The 14,576-nt window shown below is 36.9% G+C and overlaps 1 protein-coding gene across 11 annotated transcripts in view; it reads right to left on the bottom strand.

Annotated features, from left to right (window-relative positions):
• Positions 1-14,576, bottom strand: part of Dlg2 (discs large MAGUK scaffold protein 2) — a 2,085,086-nt gene that overhangs the window by 446,245 nt on the left and 1,624,265 nt on the right. The window lies entirely within an intron of this gene.

Here is a 14,576-nt window from a genome sequence, read left to right as displayed (position 1 = left end):
CACTTTTTTGGCCATTATAAGAATAATTTGGCTTATGAACATGTGTACTTAGGTTTTATGCAGACCTATGTATTTATTCTCTTGCTTATATGCCAAGTTTTGCTAAGTCTGAAAGTCATATTCTTAAAATTATCTCCTAAGAACAAAACTTAAATATTCTTTTTAACTCTATTTATTTTTTTGTGTTTATGTAGTACCAAAGAATCAAACCTAGGGCCTTATGCTTGCTAGGCAAGCACTCTACCACTAAGCCACATTTTTAACCCAAAACTTAAATATTCTTATTTTGAACAATTAAACTAAACCACAAGTATATGAATAAAAGGTAAGTTTGTTCTCTCGCCAAGTTATACTTCCTTCAAGTCAATACTCTTTCCCTGAGAAAAAGTTTCTCTTTCCTTCTGGTCTTGAGTTATAATACACAACCTTTCCACATTCTGAAGGACCGTTTGAATATATAGCCCTGAATGCGAGAAAAAGTACCTGAAGTCTCTGACCCAATTCTTACATGTGCCACAGACAGACAGATGTGATTTGCACGACAGTAAAGATTTTGATTTTGCTAGAGTTCTTTGTCTCCAATATTTAAGGATTTGTCAGAATTTTTTCTAACCCATTCTGGCATATATTCCAGGATTTAATGAATATTAAGGGCCTGAAGTTGCCTTGTGAGCTTTGAATTTATTTGTTCCAAGTGTTTTCCCCCTTCTTTCCTTTTTTTTTCATTTATAGTTGGTAACGGGAACATTAGGGAAAGGGAATGGCAATTACCTTCACCTTGCTGAGTCCTGATCTTCACTTAGCATGCAAAGCAAACTTTCAAAGTGACTGGTGCTGAAAATAAAGTCCTTTTGCACATCTTGATCTGTTCCCTTTTAATCTTCTGGGTTTGTTGAATTGATTTTTTTATATTACCCTTTACAGGGCCAATCAGTGTTGCTGAGAAGTTTGCTTGCTATGTACTTTGTACCTTTCAAAGTCTAGAGGCATCCACATATGGTGTGACTTCACGGAAGTCCATGGTATGGCTTCATACTGAGTATAAACGAAACAGGCTTTGATGAAAATGGACATCACTTTTGCACAATAGGTGAGTTGATGAAAATTGGGTCCTGTGGCCTAACTCAAATCAGAACTCTCAGAGGACACTCTGTATAATACCTGTCCCCCCAAAACAAGGGTGAAATACGACCTCTCAGGGAAGATTTTTGTCTCATCTACCAGCTCTTCTAAGTGTTGCCTATAGTACCTGGAGAAGGGACTCCGCCAAATTTAAACTCCTCCGTTGAATTTTGAGACTGTCTCACCGCACCCACCATGAGTCAATAGTCTATTTACTGCCCACTATATCTTCATGTATCATGTAGATAACACAGAACACATTTTCATCCAGAAAGGACAGAAAAATATGCTGTATTTCTTTCACACTAGAGGAAATCTGCAAATTCATTTGAGCTATATTCTGTATTTAACTAATTGTTTGACTTAAAATATAATAATTGTATGAATAGATAAAATGTGGTACACACACACACACACACACACACACACATACACACACACACACACACACACACACACACACACACACACTGAGATGCCGGCAGCTATGGAAAGGATGAAATTCTGTCATTTGGACTGTTTTCGAAGTCCATTATTCTGGTGGTCATTGAGGAATAGATTATGAGGTATTATGAGTTATCTGCAGATACTGCTTGTTAATACTTTGATCCTAGCAAGAGAAAGAAAGAGTTTAAAGTACTACAAGAGGGAGATGTGGTATTAGAAAGCCTGACTATGCGAATTCTAATTGTTGAGCTAGGGAAAAGGAGTGAACTCTACAGCATTCAGTGAGTTGTCTCAGTGTGGAGCACTGAGGAGATAGTGGTCTTATGCAATCAGGGGAGGAATCAGGAATGGCAGCTAGTGCTGCAGAGCTGTGATTTATAGAAAGTGTTTGTCCAGAGGTTTTTGGATCCCTGGTACTGGTAGGTATCTGAGGCTTCACTGGACAAGGCTTTCACACACACACCTGAGCTCAGTCATTACCCCCAGCTCAACTATAATACATATATATATATATATATATGTATGCATATTTAACTTTGGCATTTAAAAAGATAGATCATCTTCTGAGAAAGAATATTCCCCTGAAACTGAATGTTAATGATTCTCAACAAAAATCTTCTATGTCTGTCTTTTCTAATTCCCTTCTGAGAAGAGTCTGGATTAGAAGCTGCTTTTATGGGTCACGAAAGTTCCACAGGAAAGAACCAATATTGAAATCAGGGCAGGAGAGCTAGCTGGGACAGGTGGAGAGCTTGCTGGGACAAGGACAGAGTTGTCTGGAAGACAGAAGTTGAAATGGAAAGCCACAGTTCTTGACTGGAAGAAGCAGTCTCCACTGACCAAAGTGTGACAAAGCAGGGTTCTCATGAAGTAACATAAGACTCCTGACTATAAAGGTGCTGACTAAGGTAGGGAAAATCTTGATCAAAAACCTCCATCAGATAATGCCCAGATTCTGGTAGTCTAGCCTAGGAATGGAGCTTCAATATAGACAACAGTGGAAAGAAAGATATATCAGAGCACCTAAGCAATTAGTGCTAATGTGAGAAGGCTAAGTCCATTAATAGGAATGAGGTGTTAGGAGGAAACAATGGGGGAAAAGGTTGTACTGTGGAAATTTAGAAATGCTTAACCAGGAAAGAATATAAGTCATGAAGGGGCCCCCAAGGACCAAACCAGAGACTAAGCATTTCAGCAACGATACTGGTAGGAATCTGGTCAGAATCTTTGCTTTTATTCTTCATATCCCTTTTCCTATGACCAGTGTAGCTTAGGACCAACTAGTAACACAGATTCTACTGATAGCAACAATGGCAAGAATTGACCAATTAGGTGTTCAGAGTGAGAAGTCTAGCAGCAAAACAGATTAAGTACTTGACTTTCAGATTTTACAGAATGAATCCTGAATGCCTGCCACTCAATGAATACAAATCTATAGCTTCAGGAGAAACCAAGTTGGATCCAAAGTAAAAAGAGATAAAAGCAAATTAAAATTCACATATATTTGAAATAAATACTTGAATCCATAATAAAGTTTTTAGATTTTCTTCTCTTTCTTTTTCTTGGCCTAGATTTTCTGTTAACATTATAGATGACTATTGGAAATAGGCACTAAAGAGACCATGTAGGCCCAGCGGTTGCTGAACCTGCTCAGCACAGATGCAGCATATGTAGATGATCTATTCTATGAAGTATCAATAAGCATTTGACACATATTTGTGTTCTAACAATTTCTTCATTTGGAAAATGTAAAAAAATCTTTTGATCCAATCTTGGGACTTCTCTACCTCTGAATTCACACTAAACCTCTAGTTACTTTTAACCCATGTGCTTGACTGATGAGCGTTCTCAATTATACCAGAAGCATAAGAAAGGAAGCAGGATATTAGATGAATTTGAAAGAGATGGGGGGAAAATCAAAGAGAAATAAGATACTTATCTCTTATTCCCACAGTTGGATTTCTCATCCATTTTGTTAAGCAGAGTGTTCACATGGCTTCCCTCATTTGTGAGGCTAGAATGTGCCTATCAATCTACAAGTAAACACACTGGATGAGGAAAAAATACACTGGGATATGATAAATAATACATGATAAAGCATTCACTCACAGTGATACCAAAGGAAGATATTGGAATTTCTTTTCAACACAAAGGTGCAATACCTAGGTAGATCTGATCATATAAAATAATATTTATCAACATAAACTCCAGGAAATACTTTGTTGCTGTTGTTGTTTCCTTTTCCTTTTGTCTTGTTTGTATGTTTATTTGTCTTTGGGTGGGAAAGGGGGACACAGAACTGGTGAGGCAGAAAGGTGAACAAATGTAGCAGTGGTGCCCACTAGACACTGTTGAAAATGAATTATACAACTTGTGGGTAAGGATGAAGGGAAAAACTGGGAGAGAGGAAGGGAAGGAATGACATTGCTCAAAAAGAAATGTACTCTTTATCTGACTTATATAACTATAACCCCTCTGTCTCTCACCTTTAAAATAACAATTTTTTAATAAAACAAGCATATTTAGTTGGGATGTGAGGGAGCTAGGGCTTCCAGTCTGAATGCTGTTTACCAGGCCACAGGCCCTGGCATGGCCATCTTTCACTTGGAAGAACAAGAGCATACATTTCCTCCTTATTCTTCAATGAATAAAGGGATCTTTGGTTTTTGTATTCCATCTGGTACACATATCCCTGCTGACTTTGAAAACCTTGTACAAGTGATCCTTTAAACTTCACAGAAGATTAAGGTCTACCAACCTGAGTCAAAGGCCTGAAGTAGGAGATTTACTTTCTCTGCTCGAAGCACCAAGTTTTGATCCCTTAATTAAAATAAAAAAAATCCAGTACTCTAGAATATTTGACATTCCTAAACACAGGCAGGCAGGGTCTCACAGCACTTCCTGCTACAACTGACAAACTGAATGTTTTTCTGTCCAGAGTTTGCTAGACTCCTCATCAGACTACAAATAGAAACACATTTCCTCCCATCCCTTTAGCAGAAATTCATCCTTCTCTCTGAGCTATCTATGGAAGAGGTGTTCTAGTACATGACTTACGGTATATGACAAATAATGACAACTAAAGTTTATGAAATACTTTATACTTGTCAGGTTGTGTTCTTTTAGGTATAACTTCATTAAATCATCATACATGATTCTGAGATAAAAATGCTGATTATTTTTGCTTTACAGATGAGACAAATTTCTTATGTTACATAGCCAGAAAGTTGTGGGAGCAGAATTCCAACTGTAACACTGACTCTAGAGACTTGGTTTTTGTCTGGCTCTGTGTGTGTATGTGTATGTGTGTGTGCGTGTGCATGTGCATGTGTATGTGTGTGTGTGTGTTTCTGTCCATCTGTCCATCCATCACTCATCTATTTATTATAACAACATTCACAAAATGCTTATTGATCGCATTTGAAAGCACAGATTCTGGAGTCAGTCTACTTGGATTCAAATCCTACCTATGTGACAGCTCCCTTGAGTAACTCAAACATCAGGGATTTTTTTTTTAATGAAATGGGGATAATAACAACAAACAACTTCCTGCGGTACTTTGGAGATTAATGAGCTGATTTGTGTAAAGTGCTGCTTGGTAGGTAATGCGATTATAATTTTGATAGAGATTGTTATTATCGTCCTTGTAGTTCAAGCATCATCATTGTTACTATTAGACTTTATGTTCACATAGGGAATAAAATTATGACTAAAATAAAATCCAGCTTTAATGGAATTCATATTAATATAGCTAAATCCTGATGGTTTTATTTTCTTCCCATCTCCTTTCTTCCTCCCTTCCCTCCTTCCTCGATCCCCTCCCTCCCTTTCTCCTTTCCTTCCTTCTTTCCTTCCTTCCTTCCTTCCTTCCTTCCTTCCTTCCTTCCTTCCTTCCTTCCTTCCTTCCTTCCTTCCTTCCTTCCTTCCTTCCTTCCTTCCTTCCTTCCTTCCTTCCTTCCTTCCTTCCCTCTCTTCCTCTTTTCTTTCTCTCTCCCTCTCTCTTTTTCTCTCTTTCTATCTTTCTGGGTCCTGGGGCCTGAACTCAGGGACTGAGCATGGTCTCTGAACACTTTTGCTTGAGTAGTGCTCTACCATTTGAGTCACAGTTCTACTTCTGACTTTTTGGAAGTTCATTGGAGTCTCACAGACTTTCCTGGCTTTCAACCACAATCCTCAGATCTCAGCCTTCACAGTGTGAGCACCAGAACCCAGGTGACAGCCTCATTTTCAGTGAGCTTGTCTTTTTTTTTTTCTAAACCAGGTATCACATTTTTTTCTGTTAAATTGGCATTATCACACCTTACATCTATTGTAACAATGAAACAAATTAGTACATGTAAAAGTTTTGACATAATCTTCACCACATAAAACCACTTAACTTGTATTAGTAGTTTTAATTAATATGTGCATCAGAAGAATGTGGTTTGATGTTTCAGTTTTTTCTGAGTCCTACAATTTGTTGCTATAGTGATTTTTACATGGGGTTTTCTTATAGCTACTTTTCTTTCCTGTAAGGCTGCTTTGAAATTGTTCATGTTTTCTGATCTCTTACTGCTACCTGCTAATATGCTGGTCACTAAAGTAAATGTGAAATCTTTCTTAAACAGAGAAAAATGCTACATCATAAAACTAAGGGAAAATATTCGTAGCCTCTCATATACAAATGCAACTTGCTTTTAGAAAAATAATCAGCAAGGTAACTAAGTTTAGATTGTTTCATTATTTAAACATCAGAGAACAGGGATGTTGGAATAAGACCAATCTGAGTTCTTCTCAGCTCTCCCATAATGACATGCTTGACTCTGACTGAACTTTCCACTCCTAAACCTACCTGTTAGGATGGGTTTATGTGGAGAAAAACAGTGTTTACAGCAAGGTGAATTTGTCTTTATAATTACAAAATTCTAATTGTGCTTTAAAATAATTAAATAAGGATACAGGTTGACCCATTGTAACAATGAGATGTATAATACACTATGTTGAAAACGAACTTTACAACTTTGTGGGGGGGAGGGAGGAGTTGGGGAGGTGAGCAGGCAAGGGATGATAAAGACAAAACAAAGGAAAAACAATGCTCTATAGGAAATGTGCTCAGTACCTTACTCGTGTAACTGTAACCCCTCTGTACAGTATCTTTACAATAAAAAATATATTAAAAAAACAATTCTGAACTCTTAATGAAAGAACATTTGTCCCAACAACAAAAAAATTAGTGTGCAACAAGTAACTTAAAAAAATCTAGGTAGAGAGTGTATTAGTTTGAAAGTAAAAGTTTCTTTCATATGAGTCTGTGCATACACCATTGCATAGAGAAGAGGCCAGAAAAAACCAACAGGGCAGGGATAGTCTCTGTGATTTGTTAGGAGTCAATGAATATTATTTTCCTTAATTCAAGTTGAGTTTAGTGATTACCTAACTTCAAACTAGCAGTGAATACTCGTGGAAAGAGAGCTACCACTGGATCTCAGGAAGGGGATGTTCTATATGAATCTTTCTCAGAGGACATCCTCCTGTGGTTTTAACTAAAAACAAAATCAAGCCAGGTTCAGGAAGCTCATACCTATAATCCTAGGTATTCAGGAGGCTAAAATAAGGGGATTCTGGTTCAAGATCAGCCTAGGAAGAAAAGTTTGCTAGACTCCATCTCCAAAAAACCCCAGCAAAACACAGGACTTGAGGCATGGCTCATGTGGTATAGTACCAGCATGAGGCCTGGAGTTCCTAGTACTATCAAAATAAAAAAAGATGAATTCAAAAGTTTTTTTAATATTATATTAATTTTAAGGGCATAAGACGATCAATGGCCTGTTAAACATCTGCTTTCTCTCTGTGGTGGCATTTCGCAGATTAACTAATGTGATCAAGACTCAGATTTCTTCTTAGGATCTACAGACTCACATCAGAGGAGCCAGGCTGCACAGAGCCAGAAGGATTAAGGCTCCAGGAAAAACTATGCTTAGGTATTTGGGGTATTTGGTTGCCCCCAAACACCTCCATTTGCTCTGTCAAAACCCACACTTTGCATAACTGATGTTATTATTAGAAATGATTAAGTAGGTAGAAGGATTGTCTGTGAACTATACTATGTCCTATAGTATTGTTATTTTGTTTGCATTCTGAAGAAGGTATATTCAGGATAGCAATAGCCAAAGGAGTGGATTAAAAAAAGAAATTATCCCATATAAATACAAAGTCATACATGGTTTAGAAACGTCACCTTTTACAAGGAGCCTATCAATGTAATAATCAAAGGGAAAACATATGGCTTTGCCTATGGTGACAGAAAGGATGGGTGGTAGGAATGATGGATAGATTTAGCACCACCGTATAGCCGCAAGGGATTTATCTATGTTGATATAGAGTTCTCACTTGATTTGTTATGATAATAAAAATAAATATATGGGAGCTGAAGGGCTTAAGCTTATGGAACCAATAAAGTCTACTGTAAACAGCGGATGAAATTTCCTTTGCTTCATTTCCCTCCATCTTCACAACCATCTTCACAACCATCAGCACGATAAGACTCATTTCCTGATCTTCTTATGAGCAAATGAACCTCAATGGACCTGTCAGCTAACATGTGTGGGATTAGTATGGTCAAAGTCAGGCCTTAAGGCTAAGAGGTTAGGGCAAAAAGCTTTAACTTCTCTAAAACACTCTGTTGCCAACCCTTCAAGTTCGAAACTTAATGCACATGGCAATTATACACAATAATAGATTTCACTGGGACATTTTATACCTGCATATAACCTTTCATTGTCTTCTAAGGAATGTGTGTGTGTGTGTGCGTGTGCGTGTGCGCATGTGTGTAAGTGTATCTATTTCTATACAAAAGTGCTAACTAACTCAAGAGACAGCAATGTGATTAACCATCTTGTAAATCCCCCACACCAGAAAATCTTTCCCTTGAACAGTCGCCAAGGAAGATTCCATCCATATGGCAGGATTTATTTGTACCTACCTCCACAGTCTCAGTTCAATTCTTCCTCAGCATTTCATCCCTACCCTGTTATACATTTAGTAGCTAGTTTCCTTGTCTTCAAACTCTTCCCACACAGCTGACACAGCGATCTTTCCAGAAACACAAATCAGATAGTGTCTTTGCTCAACTTAAAACCTCTTCCACAGCTCCCAACTGCTTAAAGAATAAAGGCCAAAACTCTCAGCCCAGCAATAAGTCCATGTAAGACCTGCAGGGCCTCTATCACTTCACCCTGATCACTCACCCTTGGCTACACAGAATGACTGGTTGTCCCAGAATGCACTTTGCTTTTACACACCACCAGGCTTATGTGTTTTATTTTGGACAAATTTCTTCCCTAATCTGACAACATCAGTGTCTCCTGCTGACTTCAGGAAAAACAGAGGTAGAGTGAGATGACTCCCTATCTGCTTACTTTTAGAGACTCCCATAAACTTCTGTTATAAATCAGCTTTAGAATTTTGATTTCAGATTTACAGATTCTGTTACAGATAAATCAGTTAAGGCCTAGGTAAATTTTCTATTGTTTAATAAGGAGAGAAAGCTTGCCAAAGTTAGGCCTGCATAACTTTAGCATAAAAGTCTCATTTTGTCTTCCTAAACTAGGAGTGACTTGAGATTATTAACTTTAGATTTCTATAAAAGAGATCAATATAGATGGGGAAAAATCTGACCCTATGCAGAAACTAATAAAAAAGGATGTATCAGGAGGTGATGCTGTATTTTCCATAAATAATAATTCTTATAAATGATTAGAAGATGGAAAAATTAGGTGTAGATGGGGAATAATCCCACCTTCACATTCACAGCTCTGTAGAGCATTTAACCTATGATCATGCCAATTCCCTTATACTAGTCTAGCTTTAGTTTTATTTTACTTAAATTAGCAGGTGGCTATTAGTCTGAGGCTGTCTTCATATACTGAGTTTCTATATAACTTAAACCTAACTTAGTACATGAGCAAGCTTAAATCTAATCTAACACCTAGAGTAGTTTCAGAAATTAACAAGCACTAAGCACATCCTACCATGCACAGAGGTGGCATGTATCTAGCTGTAGCACATTAGGAGACTGTGCTTCTGGGTTCAGAAAGCTTATTGGTCACAATCCTAGGGGAGAGGTCTTTAAATCTCTTAGGATTCTGAGTGATTGCTGCCATATTCATGAATTCCTCTTTGCTCAAACTTTCAAGTTTGTCTAAAGTTTTTAACAGTTACTTAGAAATAAGGCACATTAGAGAAGCACTTTTAGCAGATAAATATCACTCAATGAGTATTTCATCATTTATATGGCTATGAGCTTCTTAATGGAGTAGTATATGTCTTTTCACCCTTGAATCCCACACATCCAGAATAATTTCTCCTATTTGGAAGTTCCAAGAATGCAGCCTCTTGAATTAGTAAAAATGTCTTCTATTTATATAGTACCTCAGAATCTATTTCTGACCTGCCAATATATTGTAATTGGCCTTCATTTGGCTTATCTCTGCTTCTGTGGTTCAACTGCAAAATAATAATTGCCACTTGTTGATGGCTCTTGTAATCCTGTAATCCTAGCTACTCAAGAGACTGACTTCAAAGCCAGGCTGTGCAAGAAAGTCAATAAGACACTTATTTCCAATTAACAAGTAAAAAGTCCAGAAGTAGAGCTGTGGCTTAAGTGGTAAGCATCAGACTTGAACAATAAAGCTAAAGGACAGCGCTGAGGCCCTGAGTTCAAGCTCCAATACTGGCACTATTACTATTTCTGATAATAATAATGAATATCTTTGGAAAAGAACACATAAAATTATGTCATTTATGTTACAAAAATAGTCAAGACTATTCTACTTGCTTTGGGACTATCAAAGGCAGACTCACTTGTTCTTTAAAAGTAGGAAAACAAATTACAACTTCAAAAACTACCCTTTTTCATAAAATGAGATACTAGAGATACATGAATGCAATAGCAATGTCATTTGCTTTCCATAGAGCTTCAGATTTTACTTTAATTCTAGGCTCTTCCCATTCTTTTTTGGTACATGGTCTAAGAGTCAATTATGCTAAACATAATCATGCAGCCAGTGATTTGGCAGCATGCCAAGTAACTTCAAGGCCTTTCCTAAAGAAAACTTGAAGCTTCTCTATTCTCCTTCACATGACCTATGGAAGTAAATTGTGTACACAATGAATTTGTCTTTTAAAGAAATAAATTTAAACCCTGAAGTCTTGAGTATTCTCAATGAAATTCAGGGAATACAGAAAGGCTGACTCTTGTGGCTTATGCTGGTTTGCTTTTATGTTTCTGTGTGTTGATCAAGAACTAAACTTGTATAAATAGGAGAAAATAAAAAATCACATATGGATTTTCCCATGGTAGGTTATATGGTAATCTGCAGCAGCAACTATTGTATCCATGTGCATGCACTTCTGAAATGCACGCTGGGAACTTCTCAACTACTCCAAAAAATGCATCATCACATACTACAGCTTCAAGTTCAGGCCGTTTGTCAACATTTTTGGTTGGCCTTTTCAGCTTGCATCATTATAAAAAGTTGTAGTATGGTACTTTGTACTTGTTGACACTTAATAATACTTGATTTTATGAAGCAATAGATGTATTCATATAGTATCTTTTTTAAAACTCCAAAATGTTTTCATTTTACCATGATTAGAAGTAAGTCACAAACCCATAATGACAGTGGATTTTGTTCCTCAGCATTATTAAAGTTATATAAAGGATTATATTTCTAAATTCTTATCTACTGGATGCAATAGAAAAGGTAAGTGAAGTGTTTCCCAGGAATTACTGGTTTTATGTCAAGAAACATCTGCTTCAGCCAGGTGTTGTTGGCTCACGTATGTAATCATAACTACTCAGGCTACTGAGATCTGAAGATCATAATTTGAAGCCAGCCTGTGTAGATAAATCTAAGAGACCCTTATCTCCAATTAACCAGCAAAAAGCCAGAAGTAGAATAGCTCAAATGGTAGAGTATCAGCCTTTGAGTAGAAAAATCTAAGAAAGGCTGAGGTTAAGTCCCAGTACTGTCCCTCCTCTCCTCTCTCCCTACCACCCCAGAAATATCATTTTTTTTGGGGGGGGGAGAAATTATTTCTCACTGGAGAAGAAGAAAATGCTCTGTGAGACAAATAGCTCAGATTTCAGGGAGATTTGCCAGTTGCCTAATGAATCGATAATGTGGACATTAACCATCAAAATAATTTAGAGCATAATGTAATGTGAGTAGTTGTTATTATTTGTTTCCATGTGTATATTTATTCACTTCATTCATAGAGCAGTTTGATGTACCTGCTAAGAACTGGGAAAGACAGAGCTTGAGCTAGGATCTGTTTTGAATCAGGTATCAGTTTCCTGGCCTGCAGCTCTCATTTTCATGGTTACTTATTCACACAATAATTTTGAGCTCCCAGAGTGCTAGGCATTTTGTTGTTAGAAATATAACAGTGCACGAAAATAGACAAATAAAAACGTAATACAGGCATTTCATTTGAAAAAAAATCACATAAATGTACAATTATAAATTGCTTAGCTTTAATGGGGAAGAGAGAGAGAGAAAGAGATAGACTCTGAATAGGAATAAGGGCTTGATTTTTCTCTTTCAGGAAGTTACTCTGAGGAAGTACAGTTTAAACTTGGACCTAAGATGACCAGCAGTTAATTAGGCAAAATAGAAGAATTGCTTTTCTTTTTCTTAAAGGAAAAGCATATGTAAAGCGTTTGGAACAAGAAGAGACTTAGTGAATCTTTTTTTTTTTTCTTTCTAAAAGACCAATGTGATTACTGTAGTCAGCAAAAAGAAGAATGAAATGAAATGTTCATGAGGCAGGCAGGTGCTAGATCATGCAGAGCCTGGATGCTATGTTAATGACCTTGCATTTCATCCTAACGCAAAAGCAGTGTGAGATTTGATCTGTATATATATTTTTAACAAATTGCTTTGTCTGGATTCAGCCAGGAGGCCAACAGTGGGCCAATTAGGAGTCTCTGGGAGGTGGGAGATGACAAGGCTTGGCTTAAGGGGGTAGAAGTAGAAGTAGAGGGAAGTGAACAGATTTGAGACATATTTTGGAGGTAGAATGAACAGGCTTTGGAAATGAACTGAATGATGGATGTCAAAGAGCATAAGGTAATTAAGGGCAACTCTCAAGATTTTGTTTTGAGGTACTTAAAGGAAGATTTAGGTGTCATTTAATGAGTTAGAGAAGTATGGAGAAAGAGCTAAGTGGATGAAATAAAGATATATATTATACATGAGATATACATCATATAATATATATATCTATATATGTATATAGATATATATATCATTCATTCATTTGTGCTGCAGATTGAGCCTAGGACTTCATGCTTGCTAGGTAGGTGTTCCACTACTTTAACCACTTCTTCAACCAAAATCAAGATTTATTTTTTGGTTTCAGTGTATTAATGACAAGGCTTCTAAAGTATATATTTGTGACTCTTTTCTAAAAGGGGAAGGTAATAGAAAAAGGAAAGACGTAGGGGAAAGGAGTCATAAAAAACAGAGAATGGATTTATCAAATCTGGGAAAAGGGTGGATGTGGTTGACACTTGGGGCAATATCAGTATTACTGTGGAAGTGTAATTTTAAACAAACATATTCAATATCACAGTATAATTTTTAAACTTGAGAAATAGAATAGGAAACCATGTAGTCTTCATAATATAGATTACTGACAGGAGACTAGCAGGGACCAAAGCTGGGGGGGAGGGGGTCTTCCTGTGGTAGATTTGCCCAGCTGCTTACTGGGAAATTTTTAAGGAGCGATGTATCACAATTCCTAGTGGGGTTGGAGATAAACCAAAAGTTATCCATAAAAGAACATGGGTTTAAAAGTTCTCTAACACCTAGCTATAGAAATGGACATGAGTAATAGGATAAAGAGAGAGATAGGGGAGAAAAGGAGAAATGAGTAGAGAAGTTCTACATGGAGCAAAGATGTCCCTACAGTCATGCCAGTGCCAGTGCAAGAGCCGATGTGCCAGATCATTTGTCACCTGGGTTTGAATCCCAGCTCTGCCACTTAGTAGTAGATAATCTGCATAAGTCGATCCACTTCTCAAATATCTCTCATTTTTAAAAACTAAGATCACGCTCACATTTATCGGGAAAAAAATAGGAAGTACTTTAACATTTAGGGTGCAAGTGGCTCATGTCTGTAACCCTAGCTACTTAGGAGGTTGAGATTTGATTATCGCAGTTTGAAATTAGTCCAAGAAGAAAACTCTGAGACTCCATCTCTAAAAGCTGGACTGGAGGTGTACAGCTCCAGTGGTAGAGGGCCAGCTAAGCCACCTAGCTGAGAGAGCTTGATTCATGACCTACTACCATTATACACACAAAAGATGTTCTTAAAGAAAATGCCCAGCATAAAACAAGATAACAATAAATGTTCTTCTGTAGCTGACTACAGAAACACAATAAGCAGCCACCTTCCTATGGCTGTGTTAACATAGGCTTTTTAGCTTCAAAATGGTAAAGTGCATTGTGCCAAAAACTAGTTTTCATGAATTGTCAATAATATAGAATTTATTTAATATATTTCTAGAATTCTGAAATACTGTTAAGTTGTAAGTAAGTGCAAATATGCTAGCTGATTAAATGGTCAAAATACATTTTTCATTAATTTGTAGAAATATTCGACATAACTTAAAATTCATTGCTTAACCCATCTAGAGAAGCCAGTAATTGACTTGTGAGCATATTATTTGACAATACAAAAAATAGGGATGTGACTCTAAGGAAGAACTTTTTGATATATCCATTTTCACTTTACATAGTTGTAAAAAAACCTTTATTTTCTGAGCCCTAACAATATAATAAAGACATTCTGAAATCATAGCTCTGTAAGTTTGCTGCTATGTTTACAAATAATGTAATTGTAATCTCTCAATTAGAATAAATTGAAACTACCACCTAGAACTCTAGATCCAATTATTCTTATTCTTTTCTGTTTTTATTTCTGTCTTGCTCTCTCTCTATTTCTCTCTATCTCTCTTCCTG

Source organism: Dipodomys spectabilis, unplaced genomic scaffold (assembly GCF_019054845.1).
Source record: "Dipodomys spectabilis isolate Male_0828 unplaced genomic scaffold, ASM1905484v1 ptg000003l, whole genome shotgun sequence".
Classification (NCBI taxonomy): Eukaryota; Metazoa; Chordata; class Mammalia; order Rodentia; family Heteromyidae; genus Dipodomys; species Dipodomys spectabilis.
This window is presented reverse-complemented; position numbering and strand designations above follow the sequence as displayed.